Here is a 17,075-nt window from a genome sequence, read left to right on the forward strand (position 1 = left end):
TTTGGATCAATTCATTCTGCTCCGAGAACTAGTGTTTTTAATTTCACCATCATAGAAGAAAATCAAGGTCAAAGTTTCGTTTTTAAATTTCGCACCGTAATCTCCCCACGCGCTATCTTGCAAAACATTCTGGTGACATTGTATGCTCAATGACATTTCCTGAAACTTGGTATGTTAAGTTTATGGGGCCCTCAGATGTCAAGCACTGTTTGGGAACTACGTAGGGCCTGGTAGACGCCAATATCTATGGCGGCACGGCGTTTGGGGCAGGAATTTTGACGTAGTGTCGCCACTCACATTTTTTGTGTGTGTTTCTAACTTCCAAGTTCTTCTTGCAGAACTGTGAAGGAGTAATTTACAAATATGAGAATAACTTTTTTTCTCTTTAGTGTCCCTTTAAGACTGAGTGCTCGTTTCTTGTCTGAGCTTTTCCTCCGATTTCAAATGCTGCTTCGAAATCAGCCTGGTTTAGTTTTCGTCCATATCATCTATCTCGTCATTTTCTTCATGTCCTAAAGCCTCACACTTGTTCTCAAGTGCAAGTCTATATTCTTCCGTTTTTGCTCTGACTGCTTCAAGATTAACCAGGTTCTCTGTGCCTAATTTATTTCTTCTGCTTTTTAAATTAAGGTAAATTTTCACTCCTTTTAGTAGCCTACAAGCACTATACTTCACATTGCCAACTACTTCCGTGTCATGCACTCTGCCTGGATCCCTACACAGGCTGCAGTCTAATTTTTGGTTTCTCCATGAGGACTCCATCATGCTTTCTTAAGAAACCATTGTTTTTTTCTTTCATTTATTTAAACGTATGAACTGCATGGCCAAATGACATGTTTCACTGCAGAAATACTCAGCAGGTACTACAAATAACTGCATATACAAGCAGCATCCTCACAAAAATAGGGTTGCATACAACAGTTAGCGTATATAACAGACGAATAAAACGATCAAATTTCAATAATTTTTTCTGAAGCTACAGGAAAAGTTAACTGAAGCTTTGCAGTAAAGTGTTTGCCATATCACACCGCACAGATCGTGCTACTTCATCATGCCACATGTTGATACACAGGGGAGCACACTTGTCCAGATGACTGAGCACTGTGCTCAAGGATCCACAAGCAACATCACCCAATTACACGCAGTTTAAGCTGGGTCACAACTGAGCAGGCGTGGTGCCAATCACGCACTTGTTTTGCAATTTCTTTCCTTGTATATCACCACAGATATAACGACTGCTTTGGCAATCAAAAGAGCTGTCGGTGGTGCAGTGCCACAGAAAAACAAAACGCAAGGGAGAGGGCTCAGGGGTAATCGACCGGCTTCACACGTGATGCAAGCTTTGCTGCAAAGTTATTCTCAGTTCACGGTGAAACCAGTACAATCTTGCAGAATAACACGCCGAGCCTGGCAATTCCATGCTTTGTTTGTCAGCACCACACAAATCACTGATGGTGCATACAACGGTTAAAGCGGCTGTTGCAGCCGTGGCAATAAACAAGTGAAAGAAGTGTAAGGCAGTGTTAATTCACGCTGAGCATGCTCATCATTGTTACCAGCCTACTGGAGGGCAAGAGCCTCTCCCCAACTTCTCTGATTAACCCTGTCCTGTTTGAGTTGCCTCCGCATTATGCCTGCAAACTTCGCAACCGCAGCTGCCTATGCAACTTTCTGCCATTTCTTACTACAATTTCTCTCCCTTGGAATCCGCTCTGCTACTCCTAATGATCACCTTCTTTTCTCAACACATGCCCCGCCCGTGCTAGTTTCTTCTCCTTAAATTTATTTAGGATGTCATGAACAAACATTTGTTTCGTGACCCACTGCTCTCTTCCTGTCCCTTAACGTTATTCCAAGGATTTTTCTCTGCATTGCTCATTGTTTTGTCCTCAGCTCTAATGAAGCCTGCTCATAAGCCTCCACATTAGGTTAGTACCAGTAAGATGCAGTTGTTGTATACCTTCACCTTGAGGGATACTGGCCGACTGATATTTATGAACTGAGAATATCTGCCAAATGCACTCCATGCCAATCTTATCCTTCTGCCTCTTTCTATCTTATGGTTTACCCGCCACAGTGGTCTAGTGGTTACAGCACTCAATTACGAATTTGAGGGTCGCAGGATTGAATCCCGGCTTCTGAGGCCGCAATTCTATGGCGTTGAAATGCTACAGGCCAGTCCATTTAGATTTAGCTGCACATTAAAGAACCCCAGGTGGTAAAGATTTCCAGGGCTCTCCACCATGGCATCTCTCATAATCATATCATGGTTTTGGGAAGTGAAACCCCAACAACTATTATCCGTCCTGTCGTTGGGGTCTTCAATTACTACCTGCCCTAAGTAAATATATTCATTGACCACTTCCAGTCTGTTGCTACCTATCAAGTGCATGCTGAGCGATACCCTATGTCAAACCATGTGTTATCTGTGTAAACCACTCTACCAACAAGCTGAGGAGCTATTGTGCTGCACATCGAGAATGCTGTTCATTGACAGTAGCTGTGGGAGCAACGAGTACTTTAAGAATACATGCAGCACTGGCATGTGTTTCTCAATAAAATCTGGATCTCTAATAACACGCACAACAACAAAAGATTTCCTAGTCCAGCACATAAAAGCACAATAATTTACATCAGCTGGAGCCATTTCCGCCTGCACTTGAAATATATAATCATGGTGGTCTTCCAAATGACGATTCTCATCAAGGTAAAAGCCTTTCTCATTGATGTCGTCAATATGTACATCCCTGTACTTATACGGACACTTCAAGCACCCCACGACCACAGCAACTACAGTCAACAATGCCATCTGGACTGGCAGCGACATACTGGAACTTTTCACAAATAAACAAACCAGCATCTCCACATTGAAAGTTTGTGTGTTGCGACATCTGATGCTGTACATATTGCCTCCTTGCTACCTCCTTGTGCTCTGTACCATACCTCACGGCAACAGTCTTCCTGTGCCGGCTCTCAAAGCGCACGAGAGGTGACTCGGCAATTTTGCTGGCTAGACGTACAGCAGCATTTGTGCTCTTGCACTTCACAACATTGCTGACGATCGATCCCGTGATGCGGCCACGTCTTTGCTGATACCAGGAATGACACTTTCCTTGCATTCTTATCTCCTCTTTTATCCTTGCGGCATCCCTGTTAGTCATAGTCATCATCAGCAATGAATCGATTTTTTTTTCTTTGTCACTTGCACTGAGCTGTTCCCATGTGTTGTCATAGATTTCGTACAGACTATTTGGTAACTCAGTTAAAGCCTCGCATTCATCAGCACTGTCGGTACCTTCATTTCTTGTGGCATACCTTGAATATGCTGTAAAAATAGCTGCATCTGGTAGTATATCCGCAAGAGGTTCGAGCACATCGAGGAACCTTGCCTGCGGAGCTTGGGCTACACTGCGCTTTCTTTTGATGGCTTTGGACACTTTGCCATGCTGGTACTTCACAATCTGCAAGTCCTTCACTCTCGCAGGCTCCACCTACACATTTTACAAGGAATTAGACGTTAGTGACACTGCAGCCTACACTTGGCAAGTGAAGTACAAGCAGAGAAGCATAAACGAAAACAAGAATGCTTATGTGAAAACAGGAGCCTTTATGAACACTGGCAGGAAATTTCATGATATATTTGGGAATTACAATGTATAACTATGACATAGCTACACAACTTACGTACATTTGCACAACCATAAAAACAGTCTAGGAGTTGAAAATGTTTTCTGTCGAATGCACTAGTGATTTCTGTAAACGTAGCGATGTCAGTAGAAGTGGTACACATATATGTGGCGTAGACAAGCAGAAAAAAAACTTTGTTCAGGGCACCTATTAGGGAATGAAAGCTGCACTAAAGTTTACTGACGTCTGCATCAAGCACCGTTTCCAGTGCGCCAAGATGCTGACTACTGGCGGTGCCGGGGGTGGGTTCAACACCCCCACCCCTGAAAGTTTTCGATTTTGGACGTGCATATTATACACGCACAAATGCACACACGCACGAACATGCATATAGTTTAACTTCCCCTGAAAAACAATTCTGGCTACACTACCGATGCTGACATATCCCACCGCTTGACAAAACTTGCAGATGTGATAAGAGCTCATCCTTGAATAGGTCGAAAGCTGTTCACCGTGCTGAGCTCGTTCAGTGTTGTGAACCGTTCTGCCTATGTCACAAACTTAATTTTCCATAACTGTAATGAAATGAAGCCTATTTAACTCTAACCCAAATTCTTTTTTCCTACATTAAAGAAATGCCTGTGGAAGTGTCACTTACAACATCCTGTGGTTTCACTTTTATGGCATCGCTATTTTCACATATGTAAACATGCAGTATGCTGTTAAAAAATTACTTTTGCCGTTGTTAAGCACACTCAGCATTGAGTGAAAGGAATTTATATATGCCTCACCTATCATATTTGTGTTCACGTTAATGTGAGAACTGTAAGCACAAACTGCACTTTATGGCATCAACAAAAACATCAAAATTTAGGCTCACACTCTTTCGAAATCTGTTGTTCCACTCGCAAAGTTGGGATGTTGTAGACCTCGCAAACCCAGACGACACCAACAGCTCCACCTTGAACAGCAATGCGGCCACATGCGTACACACTTCTCCTAGTCTACAAGGGAAGGTAAATTATGCAATGCGAGTCTTGCTTAAACTATCGCCATTTGTTTAAAATAAACCTTCTACAAAAAGCTTCCAGGAAGCTTCAAAGAAAAAAGAGCAAGGGCCCTTCCGTCGCTAAGGTGCTGAAGCTCAGATAAGTGATTTGGAATCAGTTTCATAGCGAGGCCTCCATAAAATGCCCTGCAGTTTTTTCAGAAGGAAACGAAAACAAAGAAACGTTGCTTGGCGTAACCGACCTGCACGCAACTGTTTTGCAGCAACAACGGAGTGAGCGCACACGTACTAGCGTGCGTGACCATTTCTCGTTTCACTGTGCACATTCCGCAAAACAGACAAAGCTACAAGAAATCCGATGCAGTTAGCGATCACGTTCGTGGCACTCAACAATGGTCGAGTGGTGCTGCGACGACTATGGAAAATTTCGCATTGGATAGCGCGCTACTGAATGCATTATTCGCCCGTTTGCTTGAGAGCGGCTTGCATGCGCAAGCTTCACCAGGTAGTAGAAAAATATGCTTATGCCTGAACGTAAATAACAAAAACAAGAGAAATGGAGCCTACGATAACTATCCCAGCCATGCAAGTGCAGTGCGCCGTGCTGACCGTGCTATCTCGGTTAAGAAGCTCCTAGGGCTCGTAGGGCTTGGCCGTAGTTCTCTGCGACGGCGTCACATTTGCTTTGAGGAAGCAGCATTCCATGCTGCTGGCCATGTCGGAGATGAGCACTTTCCGTACGTGCCCTTCCATCGCAAGACCGTAAGCCTTCAGAGATTGTTAACACTTCATGGCCTCGGCACTGTACGCCCCACTTGTGTTTACGAGATAGATGTAAATGTCGCCAAACCGAACGCTTGGCCACCGCTTCGGATCATTAATCCACGCCGAGATGGTGTACGGATCAGGGTACTGTTCACCGTTAAGTTGGAGCTTCTCAGCATATCGCTGGCGCGTATTTTCAGTAAGAGACCGCACGTACTTCGAGAGCTCCATTCCCGTCTCCCTACAGAAGGCTTGCCGGAACGGCGGCTTTTTTCCAACCAGCGCGAAACTTGCTCGGCACGATGTCGATGCCGATGCGCTGCATGACGTCACACTGTTCGCAAACAGGGAGAGGTATATTCACAAAAATTATAATGATTTATAGCGTAGTAGGTTCCTCGCAAGTGAACTTGTATTGATTGCCAAGGAAGCCCATAAGGCCCCCATGATTCATTTCCTCAGGGTCTCAATAAATTCTTCCCCCCTCTCTCTCTCTCTCTTCCTCACGTTAATGTATGTTATAAAGCGCGGTGGGAGAGCTAAATAACGACCGGGCGTCACACAATGCGAATTACGTAACTAGTGGGTCATTTAAAGCTTCCAACCCATTACAAAAGGCTCAGCCATAATTCTTCATCGTCATCAGCCGTCGCATCACCAAAGTGCACATAATGCCTTACAGTTGGTACATCGGTTCTCCGCAGAATGACGAATAATGTCGTAGTGGGTGCTTCCCAACTTCACAAAAATTGATTTGTGGCGTAGTGCGTACGTTGCTAGTGTACTTGTAATAGTAACCACAAGATTTATAACAGAATCTAGAAATGCCGCTCTTCCAGCTTTCGCTGTGACTGTGCTGCGCTTTCCGCGCAGGCCTGGCGTTTTTTTTTTAATGTATACCTTCCGCGATCATTTATACTGTTCAATAAAAGCAACATCAACCATCAACAGTGTGAACAGTATGCGCGTGTCATCAACATCAACATCTGCACTCGCGCTCGCGCTCCCGTTGACGACTGTTGGCCGGTGAACGCACTGCCTCACGAAGCTATTTCTCGCGACCATGCCTGCGGTGTCGGTGGTCTCCAGTAGGGATAGAACCCTGTTGATTATGAGAATCGTCCTGCTATTGTTGCTCCTGAAGAAAAGGAGGCAAATACGGGAGCGGCGGCAACCTCGCCGTTGGTCGGTTCGCCCTGTTTTCTTGGCGCGCAGACAGGAAGGTATCTACCCCACCGCGGTAAGTTCTTTAATACAGTATATTTCTTAACCTCTTTCAGCCTCACTGTAACGGGGCGTGATGTTGTACGATCGCTTCTAACTTAAACAAACAGCAAGGACAGCTACGACAAAAATGAAAAGATAAAGTAAATAAAGCTAAATATACGAAGTAAATAATAAGCGGGCAAAGAAAGAAAATAAACAAAACGAATAACTACCACGTCTTTCAGGATGGAGCAGGTTCGATACGTATGTTGCATTCGAGCTCTATGGTCTCTTTAAAGCTGTATTGGATGGCGAAGTACTTGGTTTGGTGGTAGTAGCAAGTGAGTGGCACAGCCAATTTAGAATTGTTGCATGCGTGCCCAAACAAACTTCTATACTTTTAGTCATGGGACATGTTCATCCGCAAAATGAAAACTGAATAGAAATTTGGAACGCAACATTGCTGTACTACATCTGAAATCCAACATATGCATGAATGTTCAGTCGGTGAATAGGCCTGAAGAGAAGTACATTGCTCTTTCTATATTAATTTTTTGTGAAATCTGTTCAGTCACTCAAATCTGCTCCTGTCAACAGATGAAACGAATGCGTGAAGGTAATCATTGGTTCTTTTTCGAATTTTACCGTATGACGCCAGCCCTTTTTGACGTATTGTTGAGCTTTGTAGCTCTAGGCTTGACAAATATGCACGTGTCAAGAAAAATCCTTGAGCCTGGTGAACGGCTTGCCGCAACCTTGAGGTTAGTAGACATTTAGGTAAAGCATGTAACATAGCAAAAACTGAATATAATGATTTAAAAATAGCTTTAGATCAATTGATTTGTTCATTGCTCCAGTTATCTTCCATCAGGACAGGATATCCCCGCCGTTGCACTCGCATATCGTGTGGGCATAAAAACTGTCCGCTTCTGCATACATGACACCTGCCGGGCAATCTGAGAAAGGCTCAAGGATCATATCAAGAAGGTAAGCGGTTCACAATGCCGCCTTAGTGTTTGTTGCCTAATACTTGGTGGGCGTGCCTGGAAGCAGCATAGACAGTTTCAGCCTTGAGGCGAAGCAACTACTCATATTATGGCATGCACGGAGAAGCTGCTTCATATTTCTCGATTATTGTAATACATCTTCACACAAACCCGAAGAACAAAAAAGTGTTGTCAAGAGACTTAACTTGTGTTGTAGTATGCACCCAGACTGGTGTCATTACAGTGGAAGCACAGCAATGCATTGCTTCCCAAGAGAAGCAAAGAAACCACAGCAGAGTGCGATGTGCACTGCCAAGTTGTGCATCGGGAAAAAAGTCACACTTTCACCGCAAAAGCGAAGCAATGAATGCGATAGCAACAAATTGTAGTGTTACACAAAGTGAGGCTGGCAGCTAACTGTTTTGTATCCGATCTCACGTTACTACAAAACGATGGTGTAAGAAAATACGGCCGCTCCAGCGAGCGATGCTCTCCGCATAGTCACTTCGCGTTGAGAGCGCAGCACGTAGAAGGGTATACGAGCCGCCCGCCCCGCTGTGACGGCTTTCGAGATAGCGCGCGCGCCAGCGATCGCGACCGCGCCCTTAGATTCAAAGTTGAAAGTTGCTACACGCGCGACACTCCCCCCCCCCCTCGAGCCTTCGCGCCTTTTAAGGCTCGTTAAAAACGGGCGGGTCGTTTCCTGTCTGCTGTGACGGCAGGCCTCCCGAGCGGGGTGATGTTATCGAATGCACCCTGGCCGGCTGGTTTGAACTCTGCTTCGGCCGCGCTCGTCGCCGCCGCGCGCGCTTTTGCCCGCGGTAGAACATACAATTCGCGGGGGGATATTATCAATTTGGACTTCATATCGGAATGACATGACGGCGACAGCGACGGCAACGGCGACGACAAAAACCCATCGAGAATGTCCATATAATTGCTATTGCAATAAAAACGCTCACTGTCACCCTGCTGGTTTCTACGGAAACAATTCACTTAGACTTCTTTCTCCTCAGAGATTAGACCACTCATTTGTGTGTTTGTTACTTCTAATATAATGCAGGCGTTTCGAAGAGGTACATGTACATTTGCTTAGACAAGCATGTTTAGCGAAGCCTTGGAACTGCGTAATGGGTTGCGCTCTCCAGCGCCTTCTAGTGGGCCTTCGTATTTCGGCAGTAGTTTTGAAAAGAGGCCAATTGCAGTGGTAGGGACCGAGAGTCGTACGAACACTACAGGGAGGAACGTGGGCTCAGAAGGGGTGGTGCCACAGCGAATACTCTTCTGCCGCTCTTGTTCATGCGTTGTAAAAGTATTGGCAAGCTCGCGACACTCTTCAGGAAGCCTGGCTGTGTCAGAAACAGGCACACACTCATATGGATCCGGCTTGCATGGAAGTATCGTGTCGATGGTGTGCGACGGGTGCCTTCCGTTCAATAAGTGAAAAATCAGTACTGCTCTGAGGGACGATATTATAGGCGTAGGTGACGAAGGGCAGAATGGAGTGCCAATTTGTGCGATCGGCGGCTACGTACAGTGCCGTCCACTGTTAGGGTGAACGCGCGAGCGCGTGGCCGCGCTCCGTAGAGCGCCACTGCCGCCAGCGCGGCCGCGCATCGAAGCAAATCTGCGCACGCGTGGCTTCGCGTCTTGGGCTACATTGCTCGCACTCCTGGGCGCGCCGAGGTTGCACTGCCGTGAAACAAACTTTGCTTACAGTGTACCGTATTTCCTGCAGCCAATACAACCTTTAGTTTCAGTGTCACAACTTGGAGACCGGTAGATTTAGAATGCCAGTGAAGTGCACTTCATAATAGAATTACTTAAGAAAAATACAGTTTCGTAGTTTTGAATGGAAATTAATAAAGTTATTTTCGAGTAAGAAGTATCAGCAAATTCTTCGTTTTTTAAGAATAATTCACAAGGCAACTTTAGCACAGACATTTTCGTGTCGGCTGTAATGAGCATAGTCAGTATGGGAATTTCGCGTGCATTTTTAGAGGGAGAGTGTTGAGGGGTGTTGAACGCTTTTACGGTCTTGAACGCAGGCGGGTGACGGCGTGAGTGGTATCATCAGATAATATATAAAACAGTTGGATTGTTTACTTTGAAACTTAAAGATCAATAATAATAATGAAACAGTTTTACATATAACTCACTGAAATAGAAAATTTGTTTATGTGTCTTATAGACACTAATATCTGGTTTTTTTCTCGCGTGAAAAATAAAACGACACATTGGAGCGAGATAAAACAAACAACGTGTCGACAGTTCATTCATGAGAAAAGATTGCCAAGGATGTCCATGGCTAAAACAAAATTAGGTTACCTGATACCGCAGATACCTCTTGTGGACGTCGCAGCATGAAGATGAGCATAATGGCGGGTCTGCTATTTTGCGACACCAAACAAAGACGGATCGCGGCTTTGCGGCAAATACGATCGTGGGCGCTTCTTCGCTTCAATATCGGGTGGCTCTACAGGGATACGCAAAGGCCACGGTTGGCTCTAAGCTGCTCCCATTCTTCTTCTACAGCGGCCCACAGCGCATCCGCCGAGAGTCCATGGAGCTTCCGGCGTGCCATTGACGTTTTCATGGTGCCCCACACGTTCTCAATAATATTGAGGTCTGGAGATTGCGCAGGCCACTCATGAACTTGCACATACCGAGACTCCAGAAATGCCCCAACTTTTCTGGACTTGGGAATGGGGGAGTTGTCGTGCTGGAAAGTAAAGTCGCCGTCAGGGAAGGGTCCGTTGAGGAGGTACGGCAACATGATATTGTCCAGGACTGAACAGTACATGTCAGAGGTGAACTTGTTCTCTATCCTCATTAAGGGTCCCAGGCCGGCCGGTGTGATTCCGCCCCAGACACTCACAGACGAAGGGCCACTGGCTGATACTCGCTGGATGAATTCAAGTATACACCTAAAGAAAGAAGAATGATTTTTGGAGAGCTTAGCTTTCTTATGTAGCCAATTACATGCACCATCAAAAAAAGAAAACAATACAAAAAATGTGCTCCTGTTCGGACTTGCTATATGTATGGACACACTCAGTACACTTTTTGAAATTCCAAAAAGTACCTTGCAACTTTTATTCCAGAAAATACTGTATGTCTTAATTTTACGATGAGAGAAGTTCGAGCAAAGTCCAGAATGGAGTTGTGGGCGTAGGTAACAATTAGAAATGCAGTTTCATAAAAGCGTTGGTCATAATGTCGTATTCCACGCTTACTTTCGAAAAGGATCAATGTCCTGGCTGTGGAAATATTGTATTTCAAATATCAGTTAGATTTATTATCAATATGTCCTGAAAGCAATAAAGATTGGATATTTCGCCTTAGGCTTATGCAGTGCACGGGTTCGTAATGCTATACAAAATTTCGTTCAACACGTACTACGTACAAATTTCTCGGCTCAAATGAGCTGTTTCTCACCGACAGTTGTCCGGGCGCCATACACGCTGCCGTTGGTCCCACTTTTTGGTAAATGTCGACTCGTCGGCGAAGACGACATTTTGCCACTCTTGAGTCCAGTGCTCGTATTCCTGGCCAAATACGAGGCGCCTCTCTTTGTTCGCCGCGCTCACTATTGGCTTTTGGACAGCTCTACTGCTTTTGAGGTCCGTTGAATGTAGGCGACGTTTAACATCGTATCCGATGCAGCCGACACCCCCGCAGTTTACTTCAGTTCTCTGGCGGTTGACGCAGGAAAGTCATTTGCCGCCGATATTATTGATATGTCCTCATCTTGCGTGGTCTCCTTCGCACGCGCCTTCCGGGGAGCATCCTTTATCCTGCGCTCGGTCCTGTAAGCTTGAATGATTCGATTCACAGTTTTTAACGGCCTGTTCGTGATTCTTGAAGTTTCCCTCTGTGAATATTCTTTAAGGCTGAGCTCAACAATACGCATTCTTTCTTCTTCGCAAACGCGTGATATTGCGCGTGACAACGTCTGATCCCGCATACACCCCTAAATGTTTGCAGGGAAAAGGACTGGGCTTCAACTGCAATCGTCTTTTTATCACCGCTAGAGCATGGGAAAAAAACAACTCTATAAAAATATTTTATTTGATGGTTTCGGATGATAGTGTCGCGGTGGCGCGGCCTGCTCTGAACGCTAGAAACACAATCGAGGGCGGACAATATTTTTCACCTTGAGCTGGTCGCGCGCGAGTATCGGAATTGAATGCCGCATGGCCGCGGTGGCTGCATTTCGGTGAAAGCGAAGTGCTGGAGGCCCATGTACTTAGGTTCAGGTACATTTTAAAGCACACCAGATGGTGGAAATTTTCGGGGCCCTGCACTACGATGTCCCTCATAAGCATATGTTGGTTTTGTGACGTAAAACCCCAACAATTATTATAATAAGTGTGAGCGTGATCACAGTGTAGTACCATCCTACGAATTTCTATAGCCAATATCCTAGCAGAAATGCGATTACAAGCATTCATTACGCTCGCTCTGATAGGGTGAATGTAATGAAAGCCGTCGCTTTGTTAATACACCGATTCAACAGAATGTGAAAATACGCCCGTTTGTTTCCATTCTTTCCTTTAATTTGGCGTCATCAATGTTTTCGGTGCAACTTCACTACCTTTCTCTCCTCGTCCTAAGAGAAACATGAAAATCGAGTAATTTTTATCTACAGTGCCGGAGAGCATAGAAAAATGTGAAGTCGTTAGTGTTCGTAAACTTAAGGAGCTCTAAAAGCAACATATGTGCCTGTACGTCGAAGGGACAATTTTATTTCAGTCGATAAAAGGAAGATAGCTTTGCGTCTGGCACGTCTATATGCTACGACACTAAAACTAAAGACTGCAGAAACTACACGATCACTGTAAGCAAAGTTTGTTTCACGGCAGTGCAAGCTCGACGCGCCCATGAGAGCGCGAGAAATGTAGCAGACGACGCGAAGCCACGCCTGCGCAGCTTTGCTTCGATGCACGGCCGCGCTGGCGGCAGTGGCGCTCTGCGGAGCGCGGCCACGCGCTCGCGCGTTCACCCTAACAGTGGACGGCACTGTACATTGAGAGCATGTCGCCGAGCGTGCGGTTGAAGCATTCGGTTTAGCCATTCGTCTGCGGGTGGTAAGCAGTAGTTTTGCGGTGAACAGCATGACACTCTTTGAGAATGGCTTCGACGACTTCCGACAAGAAGACACGGCCCCGATCGCTGAGAAGCTCCTGAGGGGAACCGCCACGCAGTATCAATCGGTGTAGCAGGAAGGAGGTGACATCGCTCGCTGTAGCCGCTCCTAGACGCAGCCCTCGTAGATGCTTGCTCTTCGCAACTAGTAAGGGCAAGGACAAACAGTTGTGTAAGCACTTCCCGGTCTAGCATGGCACCGCTTGCACATTCTCTTTGTGTGTGCAGCTCTTAAAGGAACACTGACCGCGAAATTTTTCTTTGTCACTTTTTTACTGTAGTTTCTTGCTTTGTGTCTTGTAATCCTGAAATGAAATCGTAAATGCTCTAACGTGTCGTATAATTAATGCTAGTGTCGTTGGTGTCACTTTGAAGCAACCGCCTAAAACCATGAGAAACCAGTCCCGCACAGCGGGGCAGCGCTTAAGATCACGTGCACCCAAGCTTTGGTGTCGTTTAGAGCACAGTTTTCAAATCGGGGCTCCGCGCGCGGTGAAGAATGAAAAGGATGTAGGCGCTTTGGTATGTTAAGCCTGTTGAGCGCCTGTCCGCTCAGGGAAAAGAAAAAAAGCATTCCTGACCTAAGCATCCCGACAACAGAACAATTAACCCCGCCGGGTGCCAGTCGTGGTATTGCGTTTGCCCCGCAAATTTTCTGGGGCGTCGACAATACTCGCCGTACTCGTGGGAACGTCACACGGGGCCAAGATGTACGTCATACCAGTGACAATGTTGCGAGGTGCTGCCAACTTAGATGAGCCCTCACGCTTACTTTAAAAGCAAGTTAAAATACGTTAGAGCTAACGTACAGCACTAATAGGTCACAAGTGCCCCCCCCCCCCCCCGTATACAGGACAATCAAACGACAGACATCTTGAGGTTTCAATATTTGTGTCAGGGGTCCTTTAAAGCCCAACTCTGACAATTTCTGAGGTGAATAGCTTTAAACAAATCACCATATTATTCTCAATTTGTAAATAGTTGCACTTCATCGTCGCAATATTTATGGTGTGTTAATAAATGTGTCTTGTACATATGACAATGGCTCAACCTTTTCAGTTTCGTTCTCTGAACAGTTTTGTGTCAGAGATGCATTTAATTGCCATTTTAAGATGTGCAGCAAAATGAACCGTAATTTTCATTTACATTAGTAAATTGTAGTGTTATAAATATTTAGCCTGAATGAAGAGTCTGTGGGATGCGGAGTCGGTGAAGGACGGATTCCAACATAAAACGAAACGATGTTTATTAACGTAGTAGCAGCAGCAGGGCAAGCATGCCGGTGCTGTGCTTCGGAAGGTTAGAGAAACAAACATGCAACCAAGCTTGGTAGCTTGGGTTATATAGCCAGTAGTGGTGACGTAAGCCTCCGACGAAACTGCGTGGCGCTGTCTTTTATCGGAAGCGTGTTGCAGCAAGTAGCTGTGTCACGCCGGGCTAATCAATGACGAGACGGAGGCTGCGTAGGTCTGTGCGCAGTGGTCGCCACATCACCCCCCCCCCCCCGCGGAGTGCAGAGCCCTCAGGGTCTGTAGAAATCCGGGAGGCGTACCAGACGTCCAGAGCGTGTCGTGAAAGGAGCGGGCTGCGACGTCGGTGGCTGTGGAAGGACGCCAGTTGAAAGAGTGGCGCTGCCAGGTTCGTTCGCCGCGATGTATGCGGGCTTGAGTCGGTCAATCGAGACGCGGACGTCGTTCCCGTTCAAGCGCAAGGTGAAGTTCTTGTCGTCGCGATGGACGACTAGGTAGGGTCCGCTGTAGGGTGGCTAGAAAGGCCGGCGGATGGTGTCGTCGCGGAGGAAAGCATGCGTGCACGATGCTAGCTCTTTGAACGCAAAAGGTGTGGGCTTACTATGGTGGGCTGCAGGGGACGGGCGTAAGGCAGCGATGGTGCGTCGGAGCCGGGCGACGAAGTCGGTGGGGTCTGACGTCGTAGTGCTGGACGGCAGAGCTGCGAGAAATTCACCTGGCAGACGGAGTGGTTCCCCGTAGACGAGCTCTGCTGGCGTAGCATGGATGTCCGGCTTGAAGGTGGCGCGAAGACCGAGGATGACAGCTGGGATGGCCTCGAGCCAGGTTGAGTCCGGGTGGCACATAATGGCGCACTTGAACTGTCGGTGAAAACATTCCGTTGGCGCAGGGATGGTAGCTCGTGGTCCTCAAGCGTTCAAACCCGATGGTCAATCCCAGGAGCCTGAATAGGTGAGACTCAAACTGTCGCCCTTGGTCGGTGGTTACGCGGCGGGGAGCGCCAAAACGGGCAATCCAGCCGGAGAAGAAGGCCGAGGCGACGTCTTCCGCGGTGATTCCCTCGAGAGGCCATGCCTCGGGCCATCGAGTGTAGCGGTCGATGGTGGTGAGGCAGTAGCGGTAGGGTCCTGCCGGGGGAAATGGTCCTATGATGTCGAGATGGACGTGCTCGAACCGACCTGAGGGCTGAGCGAATGTTCCGAGTGGGGACGTGACGTGCCTGGTGATTTTGGCACGTTGGCAGTGAATGCAGGAGCGCGCCCACGTGCGACAATCCCGCTGCATGGAGGGCCAGGCGTAGCGGTCAGCCACGAGGCGTGTAGAGGCACGTATGCCGGGATGGCTGAGGTTGTGGAGCTGGTTGAAAAGACCACGGCGATGGCACAGGGGCACGTAGGGCCTGCTTCGTCCTGTCGACATGTCGCAGCAGATAGTTCTTGCCGACCCTGGAATGAGGACTTCTTTAAGCTGAAGTGAGGACGTGCCCTTGAGAAGTTCCTGCAGCTCGGCGTCCGTGGTCTGAGTCTCGGCGAGGATGTCTGCTGTTATTTGCATCGAGCTGATGGTGGCCACACGTGAAAGCGCGTCGGCGACCATGTTGTCTTTCCCGCTGATGTGTTGGATGTCGGTGGTGAACTGTGCAATGAACGAGAGTTGGTTCTGCTGAACAGGCGGGAGTTTATCACGACGTTGAGAGAAGGCGTACGTTAGAGGTTTGTGGTCGGTATAGATGGTGCAGTGCTGCGCTTCGAGAATGTGGCGAAAGTGATGCACTGCTTCGTATATCGCCAGAAGTTCTCTGTAGTAGGCTGGCAGAGTTGTCGGGGTGGTTGTCGTGGTTTCGTCAGCGGAACTGGCGGTGGAAGGGGCCGTTTTCCGAGCTGCGATTTTCTTGGAGAAGAACGCCAAGGGATGCCAGGTGTTGTCCACGCGTTGCATGAGGGCGGCGCCGATGGCGAAACCAGATGCGTCCGTGAAGAGTCCCAAGGGAGCGTCTGGCACGGGATGGGTGAGGAGCGTGGCGGTGCAGAGGGCGGCTTTGCATTCTTCGAACGTTTTCGTTAACGTTGGTGGCCACGTGACGGGTTGGTTTCCACGTAGACCAGCCAGGGCATCATAAAGGGGCGCCTGGTAGTCGGCGGCGTGCGGTAAGAAGCGTCTATAGAAGTTCAGCATGCCGAGGAAACGGCGAAGGTCTTTAGCGGTGGTGGGTTGAGGGTACTTTTGCAAGTCAGAGATGCGATCAGGCAGGGGTCGAGTTCCCTCTGACGAAACTTCGTGGCCGAGGAAATGGACGGTGGAAGCGCCGAGCGTGCTGTTCTGGACGTTGACGAGCAGGCCGTGGTCGTCGAGGCGTTGGAGCAACAGACGAAGGTGCCCGTGGTGTTCTTCGGCGTCACGTGAAAAGATCAATATGTCGTCAAGATAGACGAAGCAGAAGTCGAGGCCACGGACGACTTCATCGATGAAGCGCTGAAAGGTTTGCCCAGCGTTCCTAAGGCCAAAACTCATGAAGGGAAACTCGAACAAGCCAAACGGGGTGATTATTGCAGTTTTCGTGACGTCGTCCGGGTTGACGGGTATCTGCGTGTAAGCCTTCACCAAGTCTAGCACGGAGAAGACGTGGCAGCCATGAATGCGATGGGCGAAGTCCTGTATGTGGTGGACGGGGTACGGGTCCGGGATGGTGCGTGCGTTGAGGGCGCGGTAGTCCCCACATGGTCGCCAGCCAGCGGTCTTCTTCGGGACGAAGTGAAGTGGCGAGGCCCATGGGCCGTCGGAGCGACGGGCGATGCCTTCTCGGAGCATGGCTTCGAACTCTGCCTTGGCTATGCGCATGCGGTCTGGGGCAAGGCGACGGGCACGGCAAAAAACCGGGGGGCCTGGAGAGGTCCGGATGTAGTGCACGGTGGTGTGCTGCACTTTGCGTGGCAGTCCGCTTGGGCCCGTCAAGCCGGGAAACTCGGCGAGGATGGCATGGTACGGTGAGTGATCATCGACACTGTGGACCTTGATGCTTGGCTGTTGGGCGGTCGTTCGCTGGCCTGGTGTGGGGTGTCCCGTTGTCGCGTCGATGAGCCGGTC

Source organism: Rhipicephalus sanguineus, chromosome 1 (genome assembly GCF_013339695.2).
Source record: "Rhipicephalus sanguineus isolate Rsan-2018 chromosome 1, BIME_Rsan_1.4, whole genome shotgun sequence".
Classification (NCBI taxonomy): domain Eukaryota; kingdom Metazoa; phylum Arthropoda; class Arachnida; order Ixodida; family Ixodidae; genus Rhipicephalus; species Rhipicephalus sanguineus.